Here is a 13731-nt window from a genome sequence, read left to right as displayed (position 1 = left end):
TATTGATCAAGTTCAGTAAAGTTCTATATTTTTTCTAACTTTATATATATTTAAGCATTTTATCCAGTTGTTTATGAGTTATGCTAGTAGGAGGGTTAGCTTGGGGTTACTTGCACCCCTAAGCACCGTGTGACGTCTCGGGACCCAAATTTTAGAGCGTTACAAACTTGGTATCAGAGCACAGAGTTCAAGTGTCCTAGGGTGTCTATGAAGCCGTGTCTAGTAGAGTCTTGCAGAACGATACAGAGACGTCTGTACTTTTTTCAAGAGGCTACAAGACATTTAGGAAAGGTCTCCATTCTTTTAAGTCTTAGATCGTGCTCTAGAAAGGTTCGTTGAGAAACTTATACAGATTCTCATCTTACCCTATTCGGGGCATCCTCGCCTTATTTTCAAGGTATTAGAGACAGTCAAACTCAATTCTTTGTAGATAGCACTTTCTTAAACATTCCCCATAGATAGGTATGAAGTTGTAAATGAGCTAGAAAGTACCCTATTAGTGCCTTATCATGCTTTGCTTATAAATTGTGCAATAAGCCCAAGTCAGTTGCGCTTCTAGATTTCCTTCTCAAAATCCATATTGATAATCTATACTTCCTAATCTATGTACTGTTCCTGAGGTAACATGATCAGTGAGTTCCAATTTTCTCCCTCTGATAATGCTTTCAGATTTACAAGAGAGAAATTTCAGAGCGGCCTGAGAAGATCTTACCAACATGTTATAAGTTTCCTGAGTTCAATTTTATGCCCTCTCCATTATGATTTTTTCAGTTAAGACAGAGTAAGATGTGTATTCTTAGATTATCAAATATTGTATGGCGAGTTTCTATTTCTTGTAACCTTGTTATCTTCATGATGTTGGAACTGAAAGTCTAGTAAAGCCGTGTGGGGATCTTTCGATTCACTAGCATAATTTCTTTGTTATCCATCTCAAATTCTTTTTCAAAATGCAAATCAAAGACTAGTGAAGCCGGGTGAGGCCTATTTTGATTCACTACTGACTCCTTGTGTATCTTGTTTTCTTGTGCTGGTTAGAACTGGTTTAGAGGTGTTGTGGAAAGAAGGGTGGAAAGTGTGATTTATTGAAAGTATGTATAGCTGTGCCTTTTGTATATGATCGAGTTAGTGATGAATAATATTGTTCTTGTGTGTCAGCTCATAGAAGAAAGAGAATGAGTTATTGGTGGAGGTAAATAATGGTTTGCTTAAGGTATGAAAAGAGTTGTTGATGGTGTGTTGCACAAGATAAGTATAAGTTATGGATGATGATACTTAGTGGATGAGTGTTGTTAACTTAGATGCTCCTGAGATTGCAAGGGAAAGTTAAGTTGAGGCTTAGAGAGTTATGAACTAAGTTAAGTTGTGTATGAAGGATAGATAGTAATGATGGGCAAAAGAAGGGCATTTTGATGGATTATAAATGATAGAGGCCATATTATTATGACCAATTATTATTATTAGGGGGTTTAAGTGGACTAGTGTTTATTGACGTTTTATTTTATAGTTTCCAAGTGAGAATGGTATGTGTGAGGTGGAGTTGTAAGTTATGCTGAGCGCTAGGCATTAAGCTTGGATGAATGGTGGCTATAATGGTGGATATGATGATTTCTTGGTTAATGGTGCTAGTTATAGGGAAGTGATCTAATGGGCTTGGACAGTGTATGCGAGAGCTTGAGTTTGATCAACTTGTAATTAAGTTTGATTTTGTGTTGTTGGTGAGAAATCTTGCCCAAGGTTCTGTGGGGATGCTTTATTTTTTTTCTAGGGTCATTATATGTGGCGTAATTAGTATGTGTCGTGGAGTTGCTAGGTGGAGGAAGACTAGTTAGGCAATGAATGATGTTCCTAATAATTAAGTCAAGAAGTGTGATGGCTTTAGTCTAAGGGTGAGATAGTAGAACAAGTAACTAGGTTAGTTTGTCAGGTTCTAGTGGGTATGCCAATAAGTTGTGGAACAGCTGTGAGAAGGGATACTGCTTGACCCATTTTTAGTTTAGTATTTTCAGTCATTCCTATATTTATTCATGCTTTGCGTTTTGATTCCATGATCATGATTCATGTCCAGGCATGCCATAAAAAAATCCTGTCCTCACTTAGTTACCGAAATGCGGAGTCTCAGACCTTTCACCGGTTGGAATCATAATTCATAGTTACGAATTCCCAATTTAGATCATGCAACGCATGACTTATGTACTCAAGCTTTGTGATATGTTCAGTTCTAATGTTCAAGCGCTACTTTAATGATCAGCAAGAAAGAAATTTAGATTCATATTGTGTATGTCCCCTGGCCGTATTTCTTTGATGGGTTTATGATGTTAAATCCTCTATTCCTCAAGCCTCAGTTGAGTGTCAAGTTATTCATAGTATCTATTCATGTGTCAGATCCTCATGCTCTAATGTTTTAGTTATCTTTCCTTACCCAAGATAGTAGTGGTGAAAATTTGTTTAGTCGGGAGAGGAGATATTTCCTTATCAACGATAAAGGGTGCTATGCCTACTTTGGCTTAGCGGTAATGTGAAGTAAGATTGAGGCTAAGTCTTGATACATGTTATGGTTAGTTGAAGTTTAATGTGTTATGATTGGGAAGATTTTGGTGTGTTCATTTTGTGTAATTCCATGAGTTGGAAGGAATATTGGAGTGAAGCATTTGTGTAGGACTCGATTAGCAAGGAGTATGTCAGGTATGCTTGAGGTGAGTGCATGGAAATTTTCTTGATAAGAGGTGTGTAGGGTATGAAGAATAGGTATGTGGTTATGAAGATAGGCTTGAATGTCGTGTTTGTGTGCATGCGGATGGGTGCTTTGCACATTAGTAAATGGCTAGTACTAGGTGGATTGGAGTTGTTGAAGTGGTAATGAGAATTACTCTTGAAGTGAGAGGTTGAATGAATGTAGATGTGTGGGAGCTCATGATTCAGAATGGGGTTATGTGGCGAATCTTGTGGTTCTAGGTTACGCATGAAAACGATGAGGGGGTTTGGTTCAAGGGGATATGAGTAGATGGAAGTATCAGTGTCATGTGAGGATTGTAAGTCGAATCGATCAAATATAGTATCAGAAGGGTATAGTATAGTCGAGAGAGTGTTTGAGAAGTATGGTTGAGTTGAGAGTAAGGAGTTGCCTTGCTTGAAGCTTAGTACTTTTATCCTGACTTATGATTCATAGGTTTAGGTTTCAAGTTATAGGATTATGGTAATTTTATGATCTCCGATTTAGATGTCTTGTTTAGATCTTGCCTGAAATTCTTTGCTCCTTCAGACAATTAGAATTCCTTGGGAGGGTGTTGAAGAAATCCTCTACTTAAGTATGAGTATCTAGTACGATTCAGTTTGCATAGCTAGCAACTCAATTTTTAAAATTTGGCAGATAGATTTCTATGGTCTTCCATTTTTTTCGAACTAGTCTAGTCTTACCACTCGAAATTTCATAGGCATGAGCAATTCTATAAGTAGTTGCTCGCGCCCAAAATCTACGAATTCAGTTCAGTATGTGTATCAGGCATCAGTTTCAGATTCGGATATATAATTGTGATTTAGCCTGTGAGCATTCATTGAACAATCTTTGTTTTCCAAGTATTCTAGTCAAGACAATGTAATACCCATTGTGTAGTCTTATCCTTGTTTCTCATGACCTATGCCTAAAGAAATTATCTCTTCATCGTCTATGAGTACGATTGTACCCTTATCACATCAAGTGAATTCTAAACTCTCAGTATGAGCCCGCTCTTTAATATAGGAAGAAGGCAAATCAGCTCAGATTCAGTCGAGAATTTCAGTTGTCCTCTATCTATTTTTTTCTAGGCTCGGATCCAACGGTTTAGCTATTCTCATCATGGGCTTATGTATTTAATGAAGTACTTCAAAGTTTAGAAATATATAGATTTAGATATGCAAGTTGTTTCAGCTGTGTGTCTTCAGTTTTCTCTATATTCTTGGCCAAAAAGCAACATTCGAGGATGAATATTTCCAAGGGAGAGATATTGTAATACCCCGATCGTTTCTTAAGCCTAAATCCATCTTTTGAGTGAATATGAATGAATACCAAATTTATTGTTATTTATATCATGTTTTATTTCCCTAAATTCTACTCTCAATCATGGGGAGAATTGGATAAGCTTTCCATCGAAATAAGATTCACCCGAATCGGACACCTGGTGAGGAAGTTAGAGCCATTTTGTAATTCCCCGAGACTCTAACCAATAGTTTAACCATGAATCAAGCTCTTGATAAATAAATTATAGTGCTTTGGTTGTTTTCTAATCAAGGATGGTATGTATTAAGTCCTTAAAGATGTCCTAACGATTGGGCAAATGAAAACATTCCTTACCGATTGAGTTCTTGCGAAGGATATTGGTATAGTCAACTTCAAATGATCATATCTCTCATTATACTTGGAATTTTTGAGCTCATGACCTATCAAAATATATATAATTGAATTATTTTTCCAACGATACCAATTTCTCCAAAATCCGATATCGGAGTAAGAGTTATGCCCATTTTACTCCAACATAGTCAAGCTGGAAAACGGTGGCGACGGTTCTGATGGGCTATCATGTTTCTGATGCCATTTCTGACGACATCGTCACCTTATGAAAACTTCGTTACCTTATGATGACATTTCTGACAACGTCGTTAGCCTTAGGAAGAAAATAAAAAATTCGACCCTTTTGTGACGACATTTCGTGATGGCCTATCACGGGTCTGACGGCCTATCACGGATGTCATCATCTATTTTTTTCAGCAATTAAGGGGTGTTTTTAAAAGGGTATTTTGGTATTTTCCACCCATTTTGACCCTCTATATATATCCAAGTAAAGAAGAAAACTTCATTCTTCTTCTATTTCATCAAGAATACTAGGGTTTCTCTCTCAAAAATCCAATCCAAATTTCCCAAGAACATCAAGAATCCAACCATAGATTTTATAAATTGGTTCAAGATTCAAGGTACCCAAGTCAAAAGCATCAAGAACCCTAACTCAAGAAGTGGAAAAGGAGTCTATAACAAGTTTCTTCATTCAAATCCATAATCAAGGTATGTGGGGTTTGAACAAGAACACTTCTTTCGTTCTTGTGCCCAAAGATTTAATTTCTAATATTGAAATCCATGATTTTACAAAGTGGGTTTACACCCAAATTACTTTATTAATGATTTATGATATTTGAGATATTTAAGATCGATGCACATGACTATTTTATCATTTTATTTCTTAAATTGAGAACTTATGCCATGAGTTGAATATTATCATTATGAGTTGATGATTTCCAAATAATTTGAGATAAGAGTCATGATTTAAGCTTTTCTATGAGAATTTTTATTATTGAATATAAATATATATTGATATTTGAGCTTGAGAGTCAAGAATGATTTCTATGATGTTTTCTAGAAGTTTTTGGTACATGATTATTTTACAACTTCCAAATTATGACGATATTTAATATTATGAATTTCATGTTCTACCATGAGTTGGTATTTCAAGTGTTTGCAAGACATGTGTCAAGCTTTAAGCTTCCTTATGACAAATTGGATTATTGAGTATATTGATACATAAGGTTGAGTTGTTATAATGAGTCTTGATATCTCCTCAAAGTTATTGATGTTTCCATGACTAAATGAATTAATACATCTTGATCTTGAGAAAGATTGTTTGATTTTGAGTCGAGTTAGGAATCACAGTTGTATATGATTTACCGATGAGATATATATTTATGTTTTGGTATTTATAATGAACCTACAAATTGATATTGATTAAGGTAGATTTCCTAATGCATTCTAAGCTGAGTTTGGGAGAAGTATTTAGCACCGAGCGAGAAATGTGGTATTTCTCCAAAACTACGTGCCACCGTAGGATTGATATTGATGATTGTGGGCCAGAGGACGAGTATGGGATTGTGATTAAGAAATTGAGGTTGTAGTCCTTGGCAAGAGTACGACACCCCCGTTAATGTGGGATTCTCTCCTTTGGAGGGAAAAACATTGGACTCCATGCGGCTCACATGATGTAGTTATGTCGGTTATAAGAAACTCCCAAGTCCATAAGAGTTCAAGTTTCATGAGTTACCGAGTCATTCTAAGTCATGACTTAAAGAGTTTGAGTTACGTATAATGATTTATGATATTTATAATTCTTGTATTACTATTGATGACTTACAAGGAATATATTTTAGTTAATTCAAGTGAAGAGAGTTGTTATCATCAGCATGCATGATTTTCATAATCATTTATGATATTATTTATAATGTTGCATTGCACCCCCACATACTTAGTATATTCCTTAAAGTACTGACCCCCATATATTTCTATATGCTACAGTTCCTTATAATGTAGGTACAAGTTATAGCGCAGATACTGCATTCAGTCAGTTCGCAACTTCCAGTCAGCAGGTGATGAGTCCTTTTGATTCTAGGGCATGAGTCAGTTATACAGTTCGAGAAGTGTTGTATTTTTCTAACTTTAGTCGTATTGATATTGGGTAGTTGGGAGTCATGACCCATCTATTTGAAGTCAGTACCAGTAGAGGCTTCGTAGACAGTCAGTAGAAATTGATGTATTCAGTTTCTATTTCATTTGTAAAAGTAGAGTTGTAATATTGTAAAGTTCATGTTTATATTGATCAAGTTCAGAGAAGTTTTATATTTTTGCTAACTTTATATAAATTTAAGCATTTTATCCAGTTGTTTATGAGTTATGCCAGTAGGAGGGTTAGCTTGGGGTTACTTGCGCCCCTAAGCACTGTGTGATGTTTTGGGACCCAAATTTTGGGGCGCTACAGGGTGTCTAGAGAAGGTTCAAGTTCCTATACCTAAAAGGATTAAGATAGGACCTAAAATGGTGGACTGTGCGTTCAGAAGATATGCTAAAATTAGTAAAGCATGCCGATTTTTGGTTCATAAATCCAAACATCCGAATATTAATGAAAATACGGTAATTGAATCAGACAATGCTGAATTCTTTGAAAACAGTTACCCGTATAAAATTAGACATGAATAGTCTAGTGGAGGATCTAAACGACCTCGATATGAACCAAGTGAGAATGTACATAATGAAGAAAATCCAAGATGTAGTACACGTCAAAGAATGTCAACTTCGTTTGGATCAGATTTTGTAATATTTCTCTTAGAAAATGAGCCTCAAACATTTAAAGAAGCGATGTCGTCGTCAGACTCATCCTTTTGGAAAGAGGCAGTGAGTAGTGAGATAGATTCAATCTTAAGTAACCATACATAGGAATTGGTTGACCTTCTTCCCGAAAATAAACCGTTAGGTTCTAAGTGGATCTTTAAAAGGAAAATGAAGACAGATGGTACTATTGATAAATACAAGGCAAGACTTGTAGTAAAAGGCTTCAAACAAAAGGTAGGCCTTGATTACTTTGATACATACTCGTCAATAACAAGGATAACCTCGATTCGAATGTTAATTGCCTTGGCGGCGGTATATGATCTTCAAATCCATCAAATAGATGTGAAAACCACATTCCTAAATGGAGATTTGGAAGAAGAAATATACATGGAACAACCTAAAGGTTTTGTGGTTCCAGGGAAAGAAAATAAGATGTGTAAACTTTTTAAGTTACTTTATTGACTAAAACAAGCACCTAAGCAATGACATGCAAAGTTTGATCAAACCATGTTGGCAAACAGATTCAAGATAAATGAATGTGACAAATTTTTATATATTAAAGACACACCAAATCACCAAGTCATTATTTGTTTATATGTGGATGATATGTTGAGGTATTTGTGACATAAATGCAACCAAACGAATACTCGAGAGCAAGTTTGATATTAAAGACCTACGAGTTACAAATGTGATCTTAGGTTTAAGAATACATCGAACTCCACAAGGGTTAGCATTGTCACAGTCTCATTATATCAAAAAGGTACTTGACAAGTTCAAGGATATGGAATTCGGTATTGCCAAGACTCCATTGGATATGAACTTTACACTTAGAAAGAATGAAGGTAAAAGTGACTCACAATTGGAGTATGCAAGAGTATTGGGATGTTTAATGTATATAAGGAACTGTACACAACCAGACATAGCATGTGCAATTAGTAAATTGAGTCGGTACATGAGTAATCCCAACAAAACTCATTGGATGGCAATGATAAGAGTTTTGGGGTATCTTAAATACACCCAAAATTATGCTTTTCATTATAATAAATATCCTGTGATACTTGAAGGATATAGTGATGCAAATTGGATCATCGGATCGAACGAAGTAAAATCCACAAGTGGATATGTATTTACTATCAGTGGAGGAGCAGTTTCTTGGAAATCATCCAAACAGACTTGTATCGCTCGCTCTACAATGAAATCTGAATTTATCGCATTAGATAAAGCCGGTGAAGAAGAAGAATGGCTCCAGAATTTCTTGGAAGATATTCCGTATTGGCCCAAGCTAGTTGCACCAGTATGTATATAGCTAAGCGACAATAGGTAGGGCAGGGAGCATGATGTACAATGGTAAATCTCGTCACACACGACGAAGACATAATACCGTTAGGGAACTTCTCTCTAGTGGAATCATAATTATTGACTATGTAAAGTCAAAACATAATATGTCGGATCCACTTACAAAAGGCCTATCTAGAGAAGGAGTGGAAAAAACATCCAAGGGAATGGGTTTAAGGTCTAGGATGAGTCAGCATGATGGCAACTCTACCTAGAAGACTGGAGATTCCAAGAGCTAGGTTCAAGGAGATCAAACAAAGTTGTGTGTGACAGGTTCAACATTGTTAATTACCCAACCCATTCTCATGATGTAGACAATGTATAGTAAACTAGGATAAGACTTAAGGTGAAAAGTCTTTTAATAATTATCTAAATTTAGAAGATTTGACCAAATAGTTTAATGTACAGGATTGAAAGTTTAGAAATCACCTATGTGAGGGTGAAGTGGAAGCCGCTTCAAAGAGAATGTTAGTAAAGGCCTATTCTCTAAGCTCTCATAAAATCGGGACGTGTTCATGACTGAAAAGAGCAAAATCATGAGAACCATAAATATTAAAAGGCTGGTTGTATGACATGAATTGTCTAGGTGTACATTAAAGCTCGACGGTTCAAAAATATCAAATCTACCGATTGATCGAGTGCATCCGATGCATGTTCACTAGGGAAAGTTCAAAGGAAAACCCACTTATCCAGATCTTTTCTTGATGATCACATACTTATTCGTAAAATTTTTACAAAAAATAAGCATTCCCCATTCATGTGGGGGGTTGTTGGGTTCATAGTATATGAAAAAAGTGTGAATGAAAAAAATAGAGAATAAATTGAGAAACAGATTCCTTAGTAGTTGCTTTAGATGTTGTTGGTAGAGAGAGTTTGGTTTTGTCTACCTGAAATGTCAGAAATGAAGAGCTTTCTTCAATATATCCTTGAATCATTGACAAAGAGGAAAGTCGAGTTCCAGAGCAGAGATGTAATAGTCAAGAAGCTCTAAGATGAACTGGCAGGAAAATTGTATTTTCTTGTCCGGGATGATTTGTGGCATGTTGACTCTACATGGTGGCATGAATTTGTGGATACCTTGTGAGGAATAAATTCATCCCGAGGAAACTGCATTACTGTGACTACTCGTATGGAACTAGTGGCATCCATAGTAGAAATACGTCCTCATATGTTGTTAACATTAGCAGAAGAACATTCATGGTCCATTTTCAAACAAAGAGCCTTTGTTGATGGGGAAGTTCCAGAGGAAACAGTGAGCATGAAGAAAAGGATTGCTGAAATGTGTCAAGGTCTATCGTTGGCTGTTAGTGTGTTGGGAGGCCTCTTATGCAACAAGGAAAAACATGAATGGTAGGTAATTCTTGATGGAAATCCCATTGTAGCAGGTGAAGATGACAATGGAGAAAAAAGCATAAAGAAAATCCTAAAACTCAGCTATGATTAACTACCATCTCTACATCTGAAAAAAATTCCTAGCTTGCCTTGCAATGTTCCCCAAATATTTTGGGTTTGAAAACGATCAATAAATACAACTCTGGATGGAAAAAGTCTTTCTTCATCCATGTTAAGAGACCACCATGATGGAAGACAGCGGGAAAAAGTTATTTCAACTCTTGTTGCAAAATTCATTGCTGCAAGATGTTAAGTTAGATAGGCACAACAATATAACAACTGTAATATGCATGATCTTGTGCATGATTTGGCCGGAGATATCTTAAAATCTAAACTATTTGATCCGAAGGGCAGTGGTGGAAAAAATATTTCTCAAGTGCGATAATTTGGATGGGACTCACCAAGTGATCAAATAAATAAGATAAATAATCCAGGACGTTTGTGCACACTGTTCTCGAGAAGCAATTATATATCTGAAGGTATAATGTTGAGCTCTAAATTCTTGGGAGTTGTAAATTTGTCTGGGTCAGGCATCGAGGAGTTGTCAGCCAAAATCAGCAAGCTAATACGCTTAAGATTTCTTGATCTCTCCAATACTAATATCAAAGCCCTGCCCAATTTCATTTGTGAGCTCTACAATTTGCAAACATTTAGAGTCAATAACTACTATTATCTCGAGAAGCTTCCCGATAAGATGGGAAATATGATAAGCTTGAGAGACATATTACTATTTTTAGTCTGATATGCCACTTAAGATGGGACAATTGACTGGTCTTCAAACCCTGCAATTTTTCAAGGCAGGTTCAGAGAAAGGTCGTCAAATAGAAGAATTAGGTTGTTTGAAGAACCTTAGAGGTAAGTTGATGATCAAAAAGCTGGAATTGGTCCGTAATAGAGAAGAAGCTCGAACAACATAATTATGAGAGAAACTAAATATCTACCAGCTGGCGTATTTGTGGTCCCATGATGAATCAGAAGAATGTGAGATCACTCATGACTGTTGTTTTCGGGTACACAAAATCTGTATTTGGGCACAACAATTTCAACACAAGTTCAAGTATAAAACAATAACAGTTATGAAGTTATGCTACACCTTCAACACAAGTTCAAAATGATCTTTCAAAGAAGTGTGTTTTTCAAATAATTAGATGAAACAGAAAAGGCCAAGTCCTCCAAATTCATGGAGTGTCCTTAAGGAAATAATTTTCCTCAAGTACCCGAGGTTGTGGAATTTTCCTCCCATGATAAAATGGCCTACCAATCCGACTGTAGTGGTACCTCAAAAGATCGAATTCTCTTCGAACTCACTTAACGATTAGATAATAACACGGAGTATTTTGAAGACAAAAATTATTTATAAAATCAAAAAATTTCGTACCTAAACTGTGAAAAAATGCAGGTTTATATAGCAATTAGGTGCCCTTTCCGAAAGGTGGCAATGGTTCACCGGAAAGGTGTCTCCTTTCTGAACAGTCATGTCTGTTCATCAGAAAGAATGTGTCTTTTCAGGACACCCACAACCATCCAAACAGTCATACCTTTTTCCGAAACAGTATGTCTTTTATTTGAAGAGTTGTGTCTCTTCGAGCAGCCGCAACCATCATATCTGCATGCAGAAGCATGCACGTTAATGGTGGTTCAAAAACCTATAAAATTGGTTGCATTTTTTTCTTTGTTTTTTTGGACTATTCAAATAAATTTTGTCCAAAAAGATTAATCTCATCGACCGATCATTTTTCAAATCCGAAGCCGAGCAGGCAACGACGAAAATGGCACGAGGCACCTTTTGGTTCTTGCCTCACTTACCATGTGGATAAAGTGTTTCTTAATATAAATGCTTGAATATTTCATTCTCCCACCAATGTGGAAGAATTAGTAAACTTTCCACTTTTGCGTACACTTTCCATTTTTGAGTGTTATCTCAATTTTTTTCCTCCACTTGGTTCCCTCAATTTTCCATTCACACTTCAATTTTAAACCCATCAATCCCCCACATGAATGGGGAATGACTATTTTTTCATAAATTTTTACGGACAAGTATGTGATCGTTAAGCAAAGATTGATTGCATTTGGATTTGTGGGTTTCCCTTTGAACTTTCCATAGTGAACATGCATCAAATGCACTCGGTCAATCGTTAGATTTGATATCTTTGAACCATCAATCTTTAATGTACACCTAGACAACACATGTCACACAACTAGCCTTTTACCATTTCTGGTTCTCATGATTTTGTTCGTTTTAGCCATGAACACGTCCCGGTCTCATAAGAGCTTAGAGAATAGGCCTACACTAACAATCTCTTTGAAGAGGCTTCCACTTTGCCCTCACATAGATGATTTCTAAATGTTCAATCCTATAGATTAACTATTTGGTCAAACCTGCCAAACTTAGATAATTATTAAAAGACTTCACTCCATAAGTCTTATCCTTGTTTACTAAATATTGTCTACATTATGAGAATGAATTAGGTATATTGACAATGTTGAACCTTTCAGACACAACTTTCTTTGATCTCCTAAAACCTAGATCTTGAGATCTCCAGTTTGCTAGATAGAGTTACCATCATACTGACTTGTCCTAGGCCGTAAACCCATTCCCTTGGAAGTCCTCTTAACTCCTTCTCTAGATAGACCTTTTGTAAGTGGATCTGACATATTATCGTTTGACTTCATATAGTCAACACTGATAATTCCACTAGAGAGAAGTTCTCTAATGATATTATGTTTCTGTCTTATATGATGAAATTTACTGTTGTACATCATGCTCCCTACCTAGTGCCGCTTGGCTATCATAGTGTATACATACTGGTGCCACTGGTTTGGGCCAATAAGGAATATCTTCCAAAAAATTTTGGAGCTATTTTGCTTCTTCACCACTTTATCCAATGCGATAAACTCAAACTCCATTGTGGAGAGAGCAATACATGTCTATTTGGATGATTTCCAAGAGACCACTTGTAACGCCCTGATTTTTTGGAACCAGAATGTCACACGGTGCTCATGATCCTGAAGGAATACAAGCTAACCCTCTAATGATATTTGTACCTAAGAACTACATAATATAAGGTAACAAATGTGGAAAACTGGCAAAACCTTGCCCTAAGGTTCAAAATATCTAAAATACTTAATACTGAAAACTGAATACTGATACATCTGTCCGAAAAGTCTCTAAACTGTCTGAACTGTAGATTTTATGGGACATGTCCCCAACTAACTCCTCCTACTGAAAATAAACTAAATCTGATCTAAAACTGAAATAGGAAACATCCTCGAATGAAGAGGACTCACTACTACGTCACTGTTGCTTACTGAGTCTGGACTGCTATGGGTGCTCTGGATCTCGCGCTTTGAAACCTATGGTATAAGACACCATAGCGCAAGAGAAAAGTATGCGTCAGTACTTTAAATGTACTGGTATGCTAGATGAGGTAAGGCTAAATTCAAGGGCTTATGCATGAACTATACTGACTGAATAATCTGAATATGCTGAATGAGGATACATGCATAAATGCATAAATCATAACTAAAATCATGAAAACACTGAATACTAACTTTTGAACACTTGAGCTTCTGACAACTGAGCTTATTATTACTGACATTTGAATTCACTAGCACTGAGAGACTAAACATTTGAGTTTTACTAATAATTGAGTTTTGAGCTTGATACTATCGACTGACTAAATCTGAGATAAAACCTCTCTAATGGATGATCTCTGAATCTACTAATAATGATAAGAAATGATTGCACCTGAGATCAGACCTATCTAGCGGAAGATCTCTGAATCTTTTAATAATAGAAATGATGGACTGATTTTGAGATTAGGCCTATCTAAAGGGTGATCTCTAGATCTTCTGATACTGATAAGGATAATAATAATAATAAT

Source organism: Capsicum annuum, chromosome 12, assembly GCF_002878395.1.
Source record: "Capsicum annuum cultivar UCD-10X-F1 chromosome 12, UCD10Xv1.1, whole genome shotgun sequence".
In the NCBI taxonomy this organism is placed as follows: Eukaryota; Viridiplantae; Streptophyta; class Magnoliopsida; order Solanales; family Solanaceae; genus Capsicum; species Capsicum annuum.
This window is presented reverse-complemented; position numbering follows the sequence as displayed.